At 38.0% G+C, this 18093-nt stretch overlaps 1 long non-coding RNA gene across 1 annotated transcript; it reads right to left on the bottom strand.

Moving 5' to 3' along the window:
• Window positions 1–1855: 1855 nt before the first annotated feature.
• Window positions 1856–14173, bottom strand: LOC110887177. Its single transcript, XR_002563114.1, has 2 exons — window positions 13998–14173; window positions 1856–2011 (listed from the first exon to the last, which is right to left on the bottom strand). It is a non-coding gene; the product is annotated as an uncharacterized LOC110887177 (long non-coding RNA).
• Between the last annotated feature and the right edge of the window lie 3920 nt (window positions 14174–18093).

Here is an 18093-nt window from a genome sequence, read left to right as displayed (position 1 = left end):
CATGATAGAAGCGCATCTTTTGAACAATAACAAACACAAATTCCAATACTAAATCCCAATTTTACCCCTTAGAAGAAAAAATAATAATATATATACCAGAGTAACCCGCACTCTCACAGTCATACAAATATCTATAGAGAGAGTAGGGTTTTCTCTCTCATCATATTTGGTCATGCCTGAGAAGGGATTTCTTATTGCTCAAAGATATGATGTGATTGTTCACACGTTGTACATTCGTGGCAGCGACATAATTTTCCCTCTGTTAGGCGGTCCGGATGAAGCTAAGGAGCCTCATCAAGTGGTTGCGGTTGTGTCCGTCGACGGTGCGCATTTCATCGACGTATAGCTTGAAGAATCCTATCCAATGCCTCCCATGAACTATCTTTGGAGTTTGAAAAGAACAGCGTGTGCAACAGCCTGGCATAACTTATACAAGGATCGAATCGACGCATATCGAAGGCTAATGTACACACCCGTTGACCTTAATGTTTTTTTTCAGATGTTCAAGATATAGATTAAGTATGTATAATTGAACATCTGGAAAAACATTAAGGTCAATGGGTCTGTACATTAGCCTTCAATATGCGTCTATTCGATCCTTGTATAAGTCATGCCAGGCTGTTTCACTCTCTGTTCTTTTCAAACTCCAAAGATAGTTCGAGGGAGGCATTGGATAGGATTCTTCAAGCTTTACGTGGATGAAATGCCCACCGTTGACGAACACAACCGCAACCACTTGATGAGGCTCCTTAGCTTCATCCGGACCGCCCAACAGAGGGAAAATTGTGTCACTGCTAGGAATGTCCAACGTGTGAACAATCACACTATATCTTTGAGCAATAAGAAATCCTGTCTCAGGCATGACCAAATGTGATGAGAGAGAAAACCCTACTCTCTCTATAGATATTTGTATGACTGTGAGAGTGCGGTTACTCTGGTATATATATTATTATTTTTTCTGCTAAGGGGTAAAATTAGGATTTAGTTCTGTTATTTGTGATTGTTATTGTTCAAAAGATGCGCTTCTATCATGTGTCATGCCCGCCCGAATCTCACCCACACGACCCGTACAGCCAAAATACGCCATAATACGAATAGTGGAGACATAATACGCCATAACAAACAATCTATGCACTAATACGACACTTACAGAAAATCTACGCAAAAACACGACACTTACAGACGGTAACGCCGCGATACCGAATGTCACCGACACAGCTCGTACGACCAAATTACGCGATAGTATGGAACAATAATGACAATAAACATTATAATGCGACATTTAATGACAAAATACATCAAATACTGATCCGGTAGGACGTGTATACATACAACACGACACATCGGACTACAAGTGAAATCAAAACAGAATCACACGAAATCATGGAATACGGCCACACACATGTGACCGAACTTATTCGGAACGTACCGTATAGACCATAAACTTCGTAAAATGACTTGTAATGGCAAAATATGTCATACCCTCAAAATCCACATGCGGAGTACTACCGCGAGGCGTGTGACTGACCAGGAACCTAACCACTAACCATGTTGAACCATTTACGTATGTTATAACTTTTCCCAATTAACACGATTAGTTTCTATGTGTAGATATCCAAAAACGCAATTTAATTTAGCAGTAGAAATTTAAAGAAACCCCATCATAATTTAAAACCACAAGTTCTTTAATTATACGTTAACATGAAACTTACAAACCACGCACTCCATCCGATTGCAATGTCCGTCCAAAGCTGTGTCACACCCCAACCAATGGTGGAATCATCGGGATGTGGCATAATGCGAATAAGTTGCTCGAGAGAATCCATAACGACTAATTTAGTGACAATATTTAAAAGGTTCAATATCCCATACTATTAAACAAATATCTCAACAAAAGTCATCACAGATTACGAGTTTCTCAAACAACTAAACAACGTAACATAACAAAACTTGCAAATTGTTTAGGCGGGTTTCTAGACTTCCTAAACCAATTCCAGCAGAATTCATCAACCTGTTACATACGTTAAAATAAAGTCAATACAACAACGTAAAGGTGAGTACACAAGTTTGCATAAGTATAGTAATAAAAGTGTTTACGCATAACCAGCATGTAACACGTAAAGGGTGAACCAAGTATGCTATCGATAATGATACAGCTAACCAACATGACTGCGAGTAGAGTATGCGCGATACATGTTCACCGAAATGAGCACATAAAGTAAGTAAACCTTAACAACCCCTGAATAAACAGGTGCTGAGTCCAAACTATAGTACTATCGTTGCTAAGGGTGGTAGGGCAAGTCATCACTGTGTAAATATAGCAAACAAGCATTCAAGTAGTCATGTATAACATGCGAGTGCGGTTAGTGTTTTAAAAGAGTTTAAGTGCTGTGTTTTAATATAGAACGTATGTAACACCCAAAAGGGCGTTAAGCGAAAAAGGGGTTCGAGTATACTCACATTGCATGCTTAGCAAGTAAACACGGTCTGGAATGGATTGAAGGGACCGTCGGATTAGCCTGCTTACAGGAACAAAAGTGCGTAAGTCCTCCAAAGCGCTTAAACGGTCGAAATCGGAGTGTCGGGTGGGAAACATAGGCTTCGTACGAAGGGAGGCTTCGTACAAGTGTTGCTTCCGTTGTCCAAAATAGAGTGTTCTTCGCGTCTTTCTTTGGGAAATCGAGTGTTCATCCCTCCAGCCTTAAGCTACTGATTAAACTTAGAGCCAGAGAGGTCTTTGGAGTGTTGACTCGTGTGCGGAAAACTGGACTGGTATGTACGAAGGGTGCCTTCGTTACGAAAGCAGTGCCTTCGATATGCGTCTATTCGATCCTTGTATAAGTCATGCCAGGCTGTTTCACTCTCTGTTCTTTTCAAACTCCAAAGATAGTTCGAGGGAGGCATTGGATAGGATTCTTCAAGCTTTACGTGGATGAAATGCCCACCGTTGACGAACATAACCGCAACCACTTGATGAGGCTCCTTAGCTTCATCCGGACCGCCCAACAGAGGGAAAATTGTGTCACTACTACGAATGTCCAACGTGTGAACAATCACACTATATCTTTGAGCAATAAGAAATCCTGTCTCAGGCATGACCAAATGTGATGAGAGAGAAAACCCTACTCTCTCTATAGATATTTGTATGACTGTGAGATTGCGGGTTACTCTGGTATATATATTATTATTTTTTTCTTCTAAGGGGTAAAATTAGGATTTAGTTCTATTATTTGTGATTGTTATTGTTCAAAAGATGCGCTTCTATCATGTGTCACGCCCGCCCGAATCTCACCCACACGACCCGTACAGCCAAAATACGCCATAATACGAATAGTGGAGACATAATACGCCATAACAAACAAGCTATGCACTAATACGACACTTACAGAAAATCTACGCAAAAACACGACACTTACAGACGGTAACGCCGCGATACCGAATGTCACCGACACAGCTCGTACGACCAAATTACGCGATAGTATGGAACAATAATGACAATAAACATTATAATGCGGCATTTAATGACAAAATACATGAAATACTGATCCGGTAGGACGTGTATACATACAACACGACACATCGGACTACAAGTGAAATCAAAACAGAATCACACGAAATCATGGAATACGGCCACACATGTGACCGAACTTATTCGGAACGTACCGTATAGACCATAAACTTTGTAAAATGACTTGTAATGGCAAAATATGTCACACCCTCAAAATCCACATGCGGAGTACTACTGCGAGGCGTGTGACTGACCAGGATCCTAACCACTAACCATGTTGAACCATTTACGTATGTTATAACTTTTCCTAATTAACACGATTAGTTTCTATGTGTAGATATCCAAAAACGCAATTTAATTTAGCAGCAGAAATTTAAAGAAAACCCATCATAATTTAAAACCACAAGTTCTTTAATTATACGTTAACATGAAACTTACAAACCACGCACTCCATCCGATTGCAATGTCCGTCCAAAGCTGTGTCACACCCGAACCGATGGCGGAATCATCGGGATGTGGCATATGCGAATAGGTTGCTCGAGAGAATCCATAGCGACTAATTTAGTGACAATATTTAAAAGGTTCAATATCCCATACTATTAAACAAATATCTCAACAAAAGTCATCACAGATTACGAGTTTCTCAAACAACTAAACAACGTAACATAACAAAACTTGCAAATTGTTTAGGCGGGTTTCTAGACTTCCTAAACCAATTCCAGCAGAATTCACCAACCTGTTACATACGTTAAAATAAAGTCAATATAACAACGTAAAGGTGAGTACACAAGTTTGCATAAGTATAGTAATAAAAGTGTTTACGCATAACCAGCATGTAACACGTAAAGGGTGAACCAAGTATGCTATCGATAATGATACAGCTAACCAACATGACTGCAACTAGAGTATGCGCGATACATGTTCACGGAAATGAGCACATAAAGTAAGTAAACCTTAACAACCCCTGAATAAACAGGTGCCGAGTCCAAACTATAGTACTATCGTTGCTAAGGGTGGTAGGGCAAGTCATCACTGTGTAAATATAGCAAACAAGCATTCAAGTAGTCATGTATAACATGCGAGTGCGGTTAGCGTTTTAAAAGAGTTTAAGTGTTGTGTTTTAATATAGAACGTATGTAACACCCAAAAGGGCGTTAAGCGAAAAAGGGGTTCGAGTATACTCACGTTGCATGCTTAGCAAGTAAACACGGTCTGGAATGGATTGAAGGGACCGTCGGATTAGCCTGCTTACAGGAACAAAAGTGCGTAAGTCCTCCAAAGCGTTTAAACGGTCGAAATCGGAGTGTCGGGTGGGAAACAAAGGCTTCGTACGAAGGGAGGCTTCGTACAAGTGTTGCTTCCGTTGTCCAAAATAGAGTGTTCTTCGCGTCTTTCTTTGGGAAATCGAGTGTTCATCACTCCAGCCTTAAGCTACTGATTAAACTTAGAGCCAGAGAGGTCTTTGGAGTGTTGAGTCGTGTGCGGAAAACTGGACTGGTATGTACGAAGGGTGCCTTCGTTACAAAGGCAGTGCCTTTGTACGAAGTCGTGGCTTCGTACAAGCCAGTCTGGCTTCGCACAGGCGGCTGTTCAGCGTTTTTGAGCGTTCAGATCTGTGTTTTCGCTGAATCGGAAGTATTTTCGAGTCCTTTTCATGACGGTTTCGACACCACTTCGTCCCAATATCAAGTGAACGAAACAAGTGTCTGTTTCGATCCGTTTTTGTGTAAGAATTGAGTCTTAAAAGGGTTTTCACTTGGATTTACACTTGGTGAGTGTGAAATTAGCAGATTTCTAACTTGGGTAACCGAAGCTAGGCCTAATACACTCGGTTAAGTGTAGATCTGTGATAAAAAAAAAGAAGTTTTAATGAAAAAGATGAAGCTTTTTGTAAAAATAGAGAAGTTAAGATGAAAGAGATGAAGTTTAGGTGAAATAGTGAAGTTTTGATGAAATCGGAGTTAAACTCGTGGAAAATCGTAGTGGAAAACGTTGTGAAACATGTAAAAATAGTAGATATTACTTGGAAAATTGAAGGTCAGCAGGTTGGGGCGAAAATGGCAGCAATGGTGAAATGGAGAAGTGAGCTTGGTATTTATAGAGAGAGCTGAAGGTTTGGTTCGAAGTTGGCTGCCTTCATAAGAAGGGGCCTGTTTTGCGTAGATAGCTCTCATTTCGTGTGTCGGATGTTCGTTAGGTGTTTTTTGTTGCGTTAGTTAGTGCGAGTACTTAAAGTACTTTAATGAGATATTAAGTGTCGAGTTACGTTGCGTTTTAGCGATAAATCGAGTTGCGAGTGTGAGCGTTTGAGCGTTTTAAGCGAATATAAAGCACATGTAACATACTAAACAAGTAAACACACAAGGAACATAAGTAACACAAATAATATAAATAAATCCGCGTTTCGAGTTTGCATTGCGATAAGCGTTTAATGCAATAAAGGGATATAAAGTGCTTTTTAATATGTAGTAAACCCATTGGTAATAATCCGAATCTCAGAATACAAGCGTTTATGAGAGTATAACGGTAAAATAGAAACAACCAAAAGTTCGGGTTGTTACAAGCTGAAACGAGCAACCTGCAAAGCATGGAGTAGGGTGTCAACATAAAGTTGGCGAGTTCACTGTAGGATCGGATTCGCGACCTGAATGAGTCATTCGGGAGAGCTCTCATATGTTTCAGAGGCGGAATACTAAGAAACACACTTCAAAACAGCCTGAAATATACTCTAAACTTCTTTTCTATTGATATGACAATGATTACAATCAGAGAAACAACCGGCAGCACCTCGGTATCAAGTTTCTCAATCGTTACAAATGAATCCGTTTGAAGGACTATATATAGGCATGACCTGACCGTTTGAACATGCTCAAACGATCATCACTCAAACGGACACTCTCAAACGGACAGGCTTCATTCAAACGGCCAGCTCTCCTACAAACGGTCAGCTATCATTTTCTTGATTTCTTGCTTAATCAGATCTGCAACAAACTCGAGACTCGACATAAGATGAAGACGACAGATGACTGCACCAACAGACTCCCCCTCAGATGTTGACGAGTCTTAAAGGCCGAGTCTTCACAATCTTCAGTCTTTATCAGTCCTCTGAGCTTCTCTCTCTCTCTGTCTTCAGACTCCCCCTCTCGATTTGCTGGTATTTCGTTGTTCTTCAGCAACATCTTCAGGATCGTTGTCTGGCTTTCCAAAATTTGATTTCCAGGATCGAAACTTGGCTTTCTTCAACAGATATTGTAACCTGGCTTTCTATCTTTAGATCCAAGATTGAAACCTGGCAATTTCTGCACATACTTATCCCGGAAATAAATTTTCTAATTTTAACAATTTTGCAACACTAATTTTCTCTCAAATCATTCACATATGATGAACCATTTGTTGATTTAAAAACTATATATTGACAATTAGAAGCACTCCCCCTCACAACAATGTCATCATGTTTAGCACTCGGAATTTTGATAATCAGCTTTCCAACATCAGTTTGTCGAAAATCTTTTTGGATTTTTGAAAATTTATGCTAAAACACACACAAAATCTTTTTGGATTTTTCAATGTAAAGAAATGAAATGCAGACAATGAAATATTTACAAACATATTTTTGTGAGTTCGTGTAAGAGGATCATATCAGTTTATGAGACATGTCACTAACACTGTTAAGCTAGATTACATTTTCAGTTCTAAACAATTTACCTAGATTGTCAGTATATCGGTCCACTGAAATTTTCACACAAAATTCAACTGATCCGAGATACGATATTAATGTTTTAAGAACTTAACTTATCCGTGTGTCCCACTACTTGAATATACTCCCGTATCCAGATCCCAATATTCAGTCTTACAGGTGAGTATACCACAGCTGATATCTGTATATGGGTTAGATGCGAAACCGTGAGAGCTCAGGTCAGAACTTCCGTTCAGCAGAGAGATGACGGCTCGACTTTTGGTGGGTCCCCTTTAGAGGATCTTTTTTACAACAGCAATGACTATCAATTTTATTGTTTCATCAATTTGCTGAGGGCGGTGCTTTTTCAAGCATTTGCAGAAAGTATTATCCGGGGACTAGGTCAGTACTTCCATATAGCAGAAGTCCCGGGATAATACCCCAGATATCACTGAGCATAAAGACCTAGTATCTCAGAATAAGGGACCTTTCAAACAAGATTTCAGGGGTTACCTATATATCCAAGTTTGTGTTAACCCACAGAACAAGCAAGTTTGAACTTTTAGATTTATATCTCGTCACAATTTACTAAATGTGTAAAAACCTACTGACATATCCACAGTAAGACAGTTTATCACATATTATCTTTCCAATTCTTTAGCATGTTGTGACAGCCTACTGACGTACTATCATTTCCTCTTTTCACAACGAAACTCATTTTTGAATTCTATCATGTTTTTGTCTTTTTCAAATTTTCTAATGTTTTTGGATTTTCTGAAATTTTCTACTCCCCCTAAAATGCAAACACATTTCAAAGGAAATTTGAAAACTACTAGACTATTGACCCACTTGAAAACATAGAAATCAACACAAACTGTACAGAAACTTGACAACTGACATCGAATCACATCAAATCTCCATTCACTGGGCATAAACAATCTGAACTCCCCTTTCAACAAACCATTTTCTCATTTAGATTTTAAAACACTTAAGTTTGTTTTAATCAAAATGATTTTTCCGGAAAATGAGTTTGTTTTCCATTTTTAAGTTTACCACTTATGAAGCATGGGGATATGGTTCATCATCTTGTTTATCAATCTCATATGAATAGTAAATCAAGTACAACTTAATGTCCCTGATTTACCATTTGCAGTTCAGAAACCTCTGCATCACTTGTAAGTAAAACCAATCACAAACCATTTGTAGGTTTTCCTGTAGGAATGAGACATCTACAAGAAACCACTTTACCACTTGTAAGATTAGACAGAAAGATGCCGATTCCTGCTTCTCAATTACCAACCTGGAAGCTCCGGCGTAGTCCTTCAACCTGTAAAATTTTAACACTATTCAACATCATTCAAACAAGCTTTTCAAACACTAGAATGATGTCGATTCCTGATCCACGATATAAACTTGGGATCTCCGGCATAGTCCTTTAACTATCATGGGAAGCAGACTTCCATCCAAGTCTTTTCAGACTTGATGGCTTTCAGCTCTTGCGCAGTGGGGTTGTATGTTGCCTTTTTAGTTGCGTAAAAATCTTTTACCCCCTTTGCTCTCCCACTCAGCATTTTCCCAAAAATCTTTTTAACATTCCCGTTGAATGTTTTCTCGACATCAAAATCTTTTTTCTCAATGTAAAACTGATTTGAAATCTCAGTTTTTCCAATTTTCTTCTTAACTTCCTCAAATTTTAGTGACGGAAACTCTTCATCATTCACTAAAATTTTCTTCTCAACTTGTGGCTCTTCTGGCTTTGTGGAACCAGATTCATCGCCGACATTCACATCAACCATTTTAACAACCCACACCTGGTTGTCTTTTTCTTTCTTTTTGTAAAAATTCTTTTCCGAACACTCACCAACCTCGTATTTTGAATTTTCAAAAATTTTAAGTCTATTGGTTGGTGGTTCAACATCAACAACTTTGTCTTTTAATTTCTGAGAAACTCCCTGTTTTGTTTTTGCATTTGTCGAACAGTTCCATGCAATATGACCAACTTCATTGCATCAATAACAGGTACGAGTCTCTCTTTGATAAAACACTGCAGTTCCATTTTTCTTCTTTTCAGCAAGAAACTCCTGGTTTGACTGTCTCCAGAATGGTTTCTTCTGTTCTTCATCTGAGCTTCCACCTGACACAAATTCTGTTTTTGTTTTAGAATTTTTATCATTTTTATAATTTTCTGGTGGAACAAATCCTAATCCTTTCTTTTTGTAGCTACGATTTTGGTTAGGTTTCTTTTGAAAACCAGGACCAGAATTGTAACCTTTTTTCTTGTTTAAACGTTGTTGAACTCTTGAAGTGTATTTTTTAGGTTTTTCAGTAAGATTTAAATCTTTTATTTCAGAAATATTGATTACTGTCATTTTGAAAACCTTTTTGATCATGTCAAAACGAACACTTCTTATTGGAAATTCTTTGTCATAGTATAATTTGTCCGAATCATATAAAGTGTATGCAACTTCAAATGTTTCATCATCCAAATTAGCTTTCGATAACAAAAATTCTAGACTGTAAGACCGTGTAACCGACGATTTTTGACTGTTGACTGACGACTTTGACCCTCCAGACTCAGATTTCGACTCGGACTCCTCATCAGTATCCAACACCTGATCGACCACCTTTTTAATTAACTCAGACTCGTGATCGGTATCGGACGAGGTAAACGTGACATCGATGTTTTCTGGTAAAACGTCAGTTGTGTCGGTTTTTAACTTTATATTGACTGCTTTCTCAAGTTGCTCCTCGTTTGGTTTCCTAGGAGAATACCCATCCCAAATTGGAGGCGGACACTTGTTATAGCTAACAGTCGATTTCTTACCATAGTCTTTCTTCTTCTTTGGCTTCTCGTCTTGAAAAGCTTCCAATCCTACAACAGTTGGGTAAACACGATTAATGAGATAATCAGAAGTAGAATAGCTTAACAATAACCGCCTAATTCTCTCATTTTCGATCTTTTCAGTTTCCAACTCTTGCTTCCATACGACACTCTCTTCAATGTAGAAATTGATCGCTTTTTATTTTGACATCAATGTTGCATTCATCATTGTCAGTGCCTGTTCTCTTTCTGAGTTTGTCGTTTGGAGACCAGTTACTGTTTTGTTCAAGACATCGTACGATTCTTTCACATAATTAAGGTTGAACAGTAATTGCCCCTTCTTCTTCTCGTACTTAGCTATAATGTCGTCTTTTGTTGCACATTCCTTGCAGGCTTCCAAACACTTCTTACAAGGCTTGACGACTTCAACAATCTTCTCAACCTCTATTGTTTTCACAACTTCAATCACCTTTTCTACTTCTTTCTCAACCTCGGTAATTTTTTCAGCAACACTTTCAACATTCTGAACATCATCTTCAGATTCTTTCTGTTGTTCTCTAGCAGCTCTTTTCTCCTTTAGTTTCTCCATGCGATCTGCAAAATAAACATGAAAACTTTTAGGAGAAAAATGAGATTCAGCAACATTTACATATTTTTCTTCTACATCATCACTGCTTTTGTCAACTGGTGATTGATCAAACTCTACAGATTTTTCAGAGTCAGCATCTGATACACCAGAATCAGACGATGTTTTATCAAATACAACTGCTTTTTCTGAAACAACCTCATTCTGTACACTCTCATCAGAACTCGATAAACTCTCATCTGAACCCTCTGAAATTTCTCCAGCTTTCTGAAAGTTCATCGGTACTTTCTGAATTTCCATCAGACGCAACAGACTTTTCATCCTCACTAGACACATTCACTCCAATCGATTTCATCCAAGTAGCAAACAGATCTGGCTCTCGGACGATCTTGGCAATGAATGCTTTAAACTCTCCCTTCTCGTCAACAAACATATCCCAGCTGAAGCCTTCAGGAAGTCTTTCATCATCTTGATCGATTATGCGTGCTGCTTTGCCTTCAGATGATATGTAATCACTCCAGCTAAAATCCACAACACATGCTCTTTTGGGATCTTCAATCTTCCTCCCATGAGCCGTCTGTGGTTCTTGAGATTGACCAACTTGTTGATAGATAGCTTTGCGGTAGTAATCATCTTTCCCAAATGGATTCTGTGCTCCGCTAGCTTCTCTTCCCTTGCACTCCCGCTTGAAATGGCCTTTCTCCCTGCACCGAAAACAAGTAACTTTAGATTTATCAAAACCTAAAGTAGATTCATGAGCATCAAGAAAGTCATTTCTCCCGGTGATGGTTTTGAACTTTTCAGCCCGTCGAAGAACACTTGCAAGACACCATTTGATATCCATGAGTTCCATCTCTTTGGCGTCTATTTGATCATAATCCTCTTTGGTGAGCATAGGATTTCCGATCCGACCATCAACCAGACCTTCATAGGATAACAGAACAGAACCCAGAAGTGCCATATGGTCTTTTGCAGTGTCTTCAGAGAAGCTTTGACCTTCTGGAAGGTTGAGGGCTATATTGCATTGAATCACATATCCATTTCCTGTTTTTGTACTCTGAGACTGAAAACTTGTGTTTATCTCTTTAGGATTTACACTCGGAAATGATGAAAACCCGCTGCTACTCTTGTTTGAACCCTGATCAGCTTTATCTGATGAATTCCCAGCACTAAATGCAGTTTGAATTTTCGGACTTCTCTCAGACTCAGTGGCTGAAATGCTACCCCTGTAGTACATTTTCACATCTTGTTGACCACTCGGACTATTCATCCTGGTGATCTTTTGCTGTTCCAGATTCTGAGCCTCTAATTTTTCGATAAACTGTCCAATTGTCAGTCCATCATAAACACCCGTGTTTTTCAATATCATCAAATACGTTCCCCACTCCTTCTGAGGTAACGCATCAGCCAACTTATCCACATACTCTTCACGACTTTTATCAACACCAATCATTGTCAATGATCGCACTAAGTGACAGTATCTCTCAATCAGCTTCTTAGTATCCTCTCCTGGTAAGCTGCTAAAAAGATCAAACTCTTTCTTAAGCAATGCCTTTTTGCTTTTAATCATACTCTCACTTCCCTCGAATTTGACTTTAAGAGCATCCCATATCGGCTTAGCAGTTTTGTCGTGCTCTAACAGAATGAATATATCTTCCTTAATCGCTTGTTGCAATAAACTAATCATCATTTTCTCCGCTCTGTACATTGCCCGTTCTTGATCTGTGAATTCGGATATCTGTTTGATAACATTCACCTCCGTTCTCGGTAACACATACTTCTTCAAGATACATTCCCATGATCTAAGATGATTTGCTTGAACCCAGTTTTCAAATCTATCCTTCCACCCGTAGTATTCTTCGATACTCATCAATTTTGGGGGCTTTTGAGTGGTTCCCGTCTCGTTTTCTAGATTCATGGCTTGAGCAATCGCAGCTGGACTTGACGGTGTTGCAAATGCGTTGTAGAACTCGGTACTAATTTTTCACACAATGAACAGTTTTCAAATGATAACACAGTTCAAACGGTAGTTGATTCAAACGGTGGAGGTTCAAACGGAACAGGTTCAAACGATCAGTGAACTTTTCAAACGACAGGACACTTTCAAACGACAGAAAGTACTTTCAAACGATCAGACCACTTTTCAAACGAACTGTTGTGATTTCAAACGACAGGATCTGGTTCAAACGATCAGTTCAAACGGTTGGGCAATTTCAAACGATGGAATCTGGTTTCAAACGATGGAACCTGATTTCAAACGACCAGTTCAAACGATAGCTCTATATTTCAAACGGAAGATCAATGACGTCATCATTTTTCAAACGGACATCCAATTTTCCAACTGTTTTACTTCGATTTTCGGTCTGAAACTTTCAAGGATTTGTCAGTTGTTAATTCCGAACACAATGTGATGTTTTGAGCTGAATTTGACCGTGACAAGTATTGGTAATGAACAGAAAGTGTAGAAAAGTAGATTTCCAAGCTGATAATGGCAAGAACTCCTCGTCCTGAGCTCTGATACCAATTGTAGGATCGGATTCGCGACCTGAATGAGTCGTTCGGAAGAGCTCTCGTATGTTTCAGAGGCGGAATACTAAGAAACACACTTCAAAACAGCCTGAAATATACTCTAAACCTCTTTTCTATTGATATGACAGTAATTACAATCAGAGAAACAGCCGGCAGCACTTCGGTATCAATTTTACCAAACGTTACAAATGACGACCGTTTGGAATCTATATATACTAGTGACCTGACCGTTTGAACAAACTCAAACGGTCACTATACATTCAAACGAGCACACTCAAACGGACACCTCTCAAATGGACAGGCTTCATTCAAACGGCCAGCTATCCTTTTTCTTGATTTCTTGTCCAATCTGATCTGCAACGAACCAGAGACTCGACATAAGACGAAGATGACAGATGACTGCACCAACAGTTCACGAGTTCACAATTTTCCAGTTTTACTTCCAAAAACTTTTGTTGTTTAATTACTCATTTATACCATGCCATGGGGAGCTACCCCATATGTAAGTTACTAAACTGCATCATACCGAATACTCTGTGACCTCATGTTTATTTGGCCCATTTTGTCAATGTCTATCATCATTGACGGTTTGCCTGAGTCTATTAGTTCACGACCGATCCTCTCCAGGCACGGTATGAGGTTGGTGAATCCAAAATAGCGCTATCAACTAATAACCCGTTCGCCAGGCACCGACGACTAATCGGTATCATAAGTAAGGACTTTCGTGATAGAGTTTCATTTAATATACTTGTTGCATCTAATAGAAATAGTAATTAACCGTATTCCAATACCAGGAATAGTAAGTAATCCCCAAACCAGGGAAAGTATCTTTTGTACCGTTAAAGTAATCCTAAACTAGGGAAAGTGTTGTTTGTACCTGTTGAAACACGGAATCACCGCTGGGATGATTGGACCGCTTTCTCAATGAGGGTGAAGAATCACACCTTGTTCTTCCTCTTGAACTTAGATCTGCAATGGAGAAGACAAGAAAGTAGAGCAGTAGAGATGACCGGTAGGGGAAAGAATCCCATGTTTCCAGTAAAAAAAGTGTGGCTGCTCCATATCTTGTGCCCTAATAATGAGGTGAACACCTCTTTATATAGGAGATATGGGCCTCCCCTAACCTCAATGGGCCAGGCCCAGTTAGGGGTTATCTCTACAAGCCCACAACCTAGTGTAGTGTAAACTACAACGCGCTAGGCTTCACGGGTTAGTACGCAATAATAATAAATATTATAATAAAAGGCGATAAGTAACGAATATGTCCCAAACCAGGGAAAGTGTTTTTCAAACCAGGAATAGTAAGCAATCCCAAACCAGGGAAAGTGTTTTTTGTTCCATTTCTCAACCACCGGGAACACATGCTTTTAGTAAAAAGTTGTGAACTCACCTTTGCTTTGCTCGGCAAATAATTTACTTGTGTTATGTTGGTCAACCATACCCTATTATGGTTACCATTGTTTATTAGGTTTCTTATGCAAGCATTTCACGTATTTGTACACGTATTTAGCACATAGCCTACAACTCGTAACATCACATATAAGCCCATGGACCATGTATAAATTCATAACATAGTAATATAATACAATCTAATTCACATGTTCCAAGTGTGCGGTCCAAATAATATAACATAAAATCCAGACTTAGGAGTGTTCGGTCCATCAAACCATGCGGCCCAGTAAGAGTAGGCGGCCCAATTGTCAGTGTGTGGTCCACACAAGAGTGTGCGACCACTTGATAAGTGTGCGGTCGTGCAACTGTGCGGATTAAGAGAGTGTACAGGTGTAGTGTGCGGTCTGGTTCTGACTGTGCGGCCCACCAAGATTGTGGCTCAACACCATTCCCGGCCCAATGTGAATGTGCGTCCTTAAGAGACTGAACGACCTACTACCAATTGTGCGGCACACAAGGGAGTGTGCGTCCAATTGGTAGTGTGAGGTCATGCTTAGAGTGTGCGACTCAATTGAAATGGTTCAAACAATATTTCTTTCTACTTTATCCGATCAAGGTAGCACAAAACAAGATTTCAACATTACTTCCATGACTTTCAATATCAAATTCTATTGATGTATAACGTATATTTTTACGTAGATTTTTATTGATGCACATATCTAATCATTTTTCAACCACTACTGAAATAACATCTTATTTTGTGACATAAAAAATAACTATAACAATCATCAAACAAATCTAAAACACTCGTATCAAGCGAACCTATTAATCATCTTACAAAACTATTTATGTACAAGCCCATCTAAGGAATTACCAACCGATTTAGAATTATTTTCATCAATTACATATTCACATCATTAATTCAGCATCTATCATACATATGATAAATATCACAACCATAATTCCTATAAAATCCACCTCTGATTAATTGAAAAGCATGTGTCCAGATGTTAAATAAACATTTCATCTCAGTAACTATTACCAAAACAAAACCCCTACATCGCCTATAAAAACACATCCTTTACAGTAACATTTTATCCTCTTTATAATCCACATTCAAGGCAACTCATATTCAACATTCTAAAACATATTTTTATCCTACTTGCACTCGAAACAGTTAAGCGTATATATATCTGAAGCAGTTAACACACATAAATATTCAACCAAGAACCACAATAATGTGAGATATACACTGATAGATACAAGAATGCAAAACAAATCTCAAGTAAACATACACTGATATGAGACTCTGAACGGCTGTTGCCACTGCTACTGAGCATGCGCTGGAGCTTTGGCGGCCGTCGCTGCCGTTGGCTCCACCACTGTTGTAACGCCCTGCTTTTCGCGATTTTCCTAAATTAGAAAGTTTGTCTTGTAAATCTATTTTTGGAAGCTTGTGTCTTTCGTAATAATATTTCGTTTTATCGTCGTAGATCCAAGACTTTAATCGTCATAAAATTCATCATTTTATTTAAAGTTTTACCCTTAATTATTCATTATACTTGTACATTTAAATTCAGTATACATTGTTATATCATTCGTGATTCTTGTAAACATATGCTAAGTTTTCGAATACGCGTCATACATACACAACCGTTACGTTTTCACACCTGTTCATACGTCCTTGACTCTTACGAACACTTATTTTTACTTATCCATACTTGTCCTTATGCTAAACTGACATAAAACACCCTTATACTATACATTTATACCTAAAATACATTAAAACACATCAAATATAAACATAAGGGGTTGAAATTGTCGAAAATAAAATTTAACTTCCGAAACCCCATCCCTCACGCTGCGCGACCGAGACCCTTGGTCATCGTCGATGCCCGCGAGCCCTTTCAATCCGAAGTCAGTCATGCCCAGCTCTGAGATTGGGCAGAGTTGTGCTTGTTGGATTGTGTTTTTCACATTAATTACCACCTAAACTAACCCTAAACCACTCCTATAAATTCCACCTCATTCCCACTCTTTTACCACTTTTACAAACACTCAAATCCTTCCTAATACACCCCCAAATTGCAACAATATATTATCAGATTACAAGCAGAATGTTCAAGGCTTTTCAAGAGGATTCTAGCTCACTTCCTTTGCTCCTTTTCTACTTCTTCTTTCTTCTTAGCACTTGGAACAACCTTAGGTATGTTTCCACAGGTTTTCCATGGAAACCCAAGCCTGGAACATCATCATAATAAGGCTAAAAGTGCAAGAAACTTTCTGTTTTGTGCAAACACTTTGATAAACATACTTAAACTTATGATTTCTTCATACATTCCTATGTCCTTATGCCACTAATCAAGTCTATGATTACGTGTGCTTAAAAACAAGGTTGTAACATGTAAATCCAGAGGTTTTAAGCCTCAAAGCTTTCTGTTTTAAAAGGGTTTTAACCCACAAGTGATGAACAAATCTTGAACTTGTGTATGTGTGATTATATGAATAGCTTGGGCATCCTACTTACAAATCCACACATCACCTGATGTTTTTTTCTTGTTTATCTAGTGTTTATTTCATTTCCTTATTGTACATTCATGACCATCCTTGTTGTCTTATGACAACTTGTGCATTGGTGAATACAAAAGAGGTCTTAAAATGGAAGATAATTCCATGTTGCAGCGGGTGTTGATTTATGAGGTATTCGACTACACAAATGTCTTTTCACATATTTGGTGGATTTAAAGGTGTACCTTGAAAATTTTCTTGTCGAGATCCTTTCAAGGTTTAAGGTCAAGATAAGGTTCGGCATTGTTCGATGTAGATGTCGGAAAATTGTTCGGCCATTGTAGCTTTCTTGTAGCGAGGTTAAAGACAAATATTGTGTTTGGATTTTCATTTCTATTTGTCGTATCTTAGCTTGTTCAGTTTTTTTCTCTTACAAATATTATTTATCACACAAATGTTTTATTGGGAAGTATATATATATATATATATATATATATATATATATATATATATATATATATATATATATATATATATAGTGGAGAGTTCAAATGAGAAGAAATTCTTTGTAAGAAGAAAAAAGAAGAAATTTCAACCAATAGGAATGCTTCATTAGACTTCATTTAATATTTGTATTTAATGTAACCATAAGGGTATATTGGTAAACTTACATACATCATTAATTGGTAGTTTCATATTTAATAACTAACTATATTAAATTTGTAACTTATTTTTAAGATATATATTTTTCTCAAAAAAAAAAAATCATTTATAGTGTAGGATAAATACGAGACGTGTAGGATAAATTACGAGTTGTGCAGGATAAATTTCAATATGTGTAGAATAAATTTTGAAATGTGTAGGATAACTTTTGATGTGTATTGGCAAAAAAATTTTTGTGTGAGGATGATAGTCTTAATGACTAATTAACTAGTCAAACATAATAATAAATGAGAGGAGAAAAAAAACTATTATTGTTTTACAATTGTACCCTTTTGTTCTTTTTATTCTTAATAAATTTTTCTTCTCAAATGAACCTTCCCCTATATATATATATATATATATATATAGGG

The sequence above is a fragment of the Helianthus annuus genome, chromosome 11 (assembly GCF_002127325.2).
Source record: "Helianthus annuus cultivar XRQ/B chromosome 11, HanXRQr2.0-SUNRISE, whole genome shotgun sequence".
Classification (NCBI taxonomy): domain Eukaryota; kingdom Viridiplantae; phylum Streptophyta; class Magnoliopsida; order Asterales; family Asteraceae; genus Helianthus; species Helianthus annuus.
The sequence above is the reverse complement of the archived record's forward strand: the minus strand, read 5'-3'. Positions and strand labels throughout refer to the sequence as shown.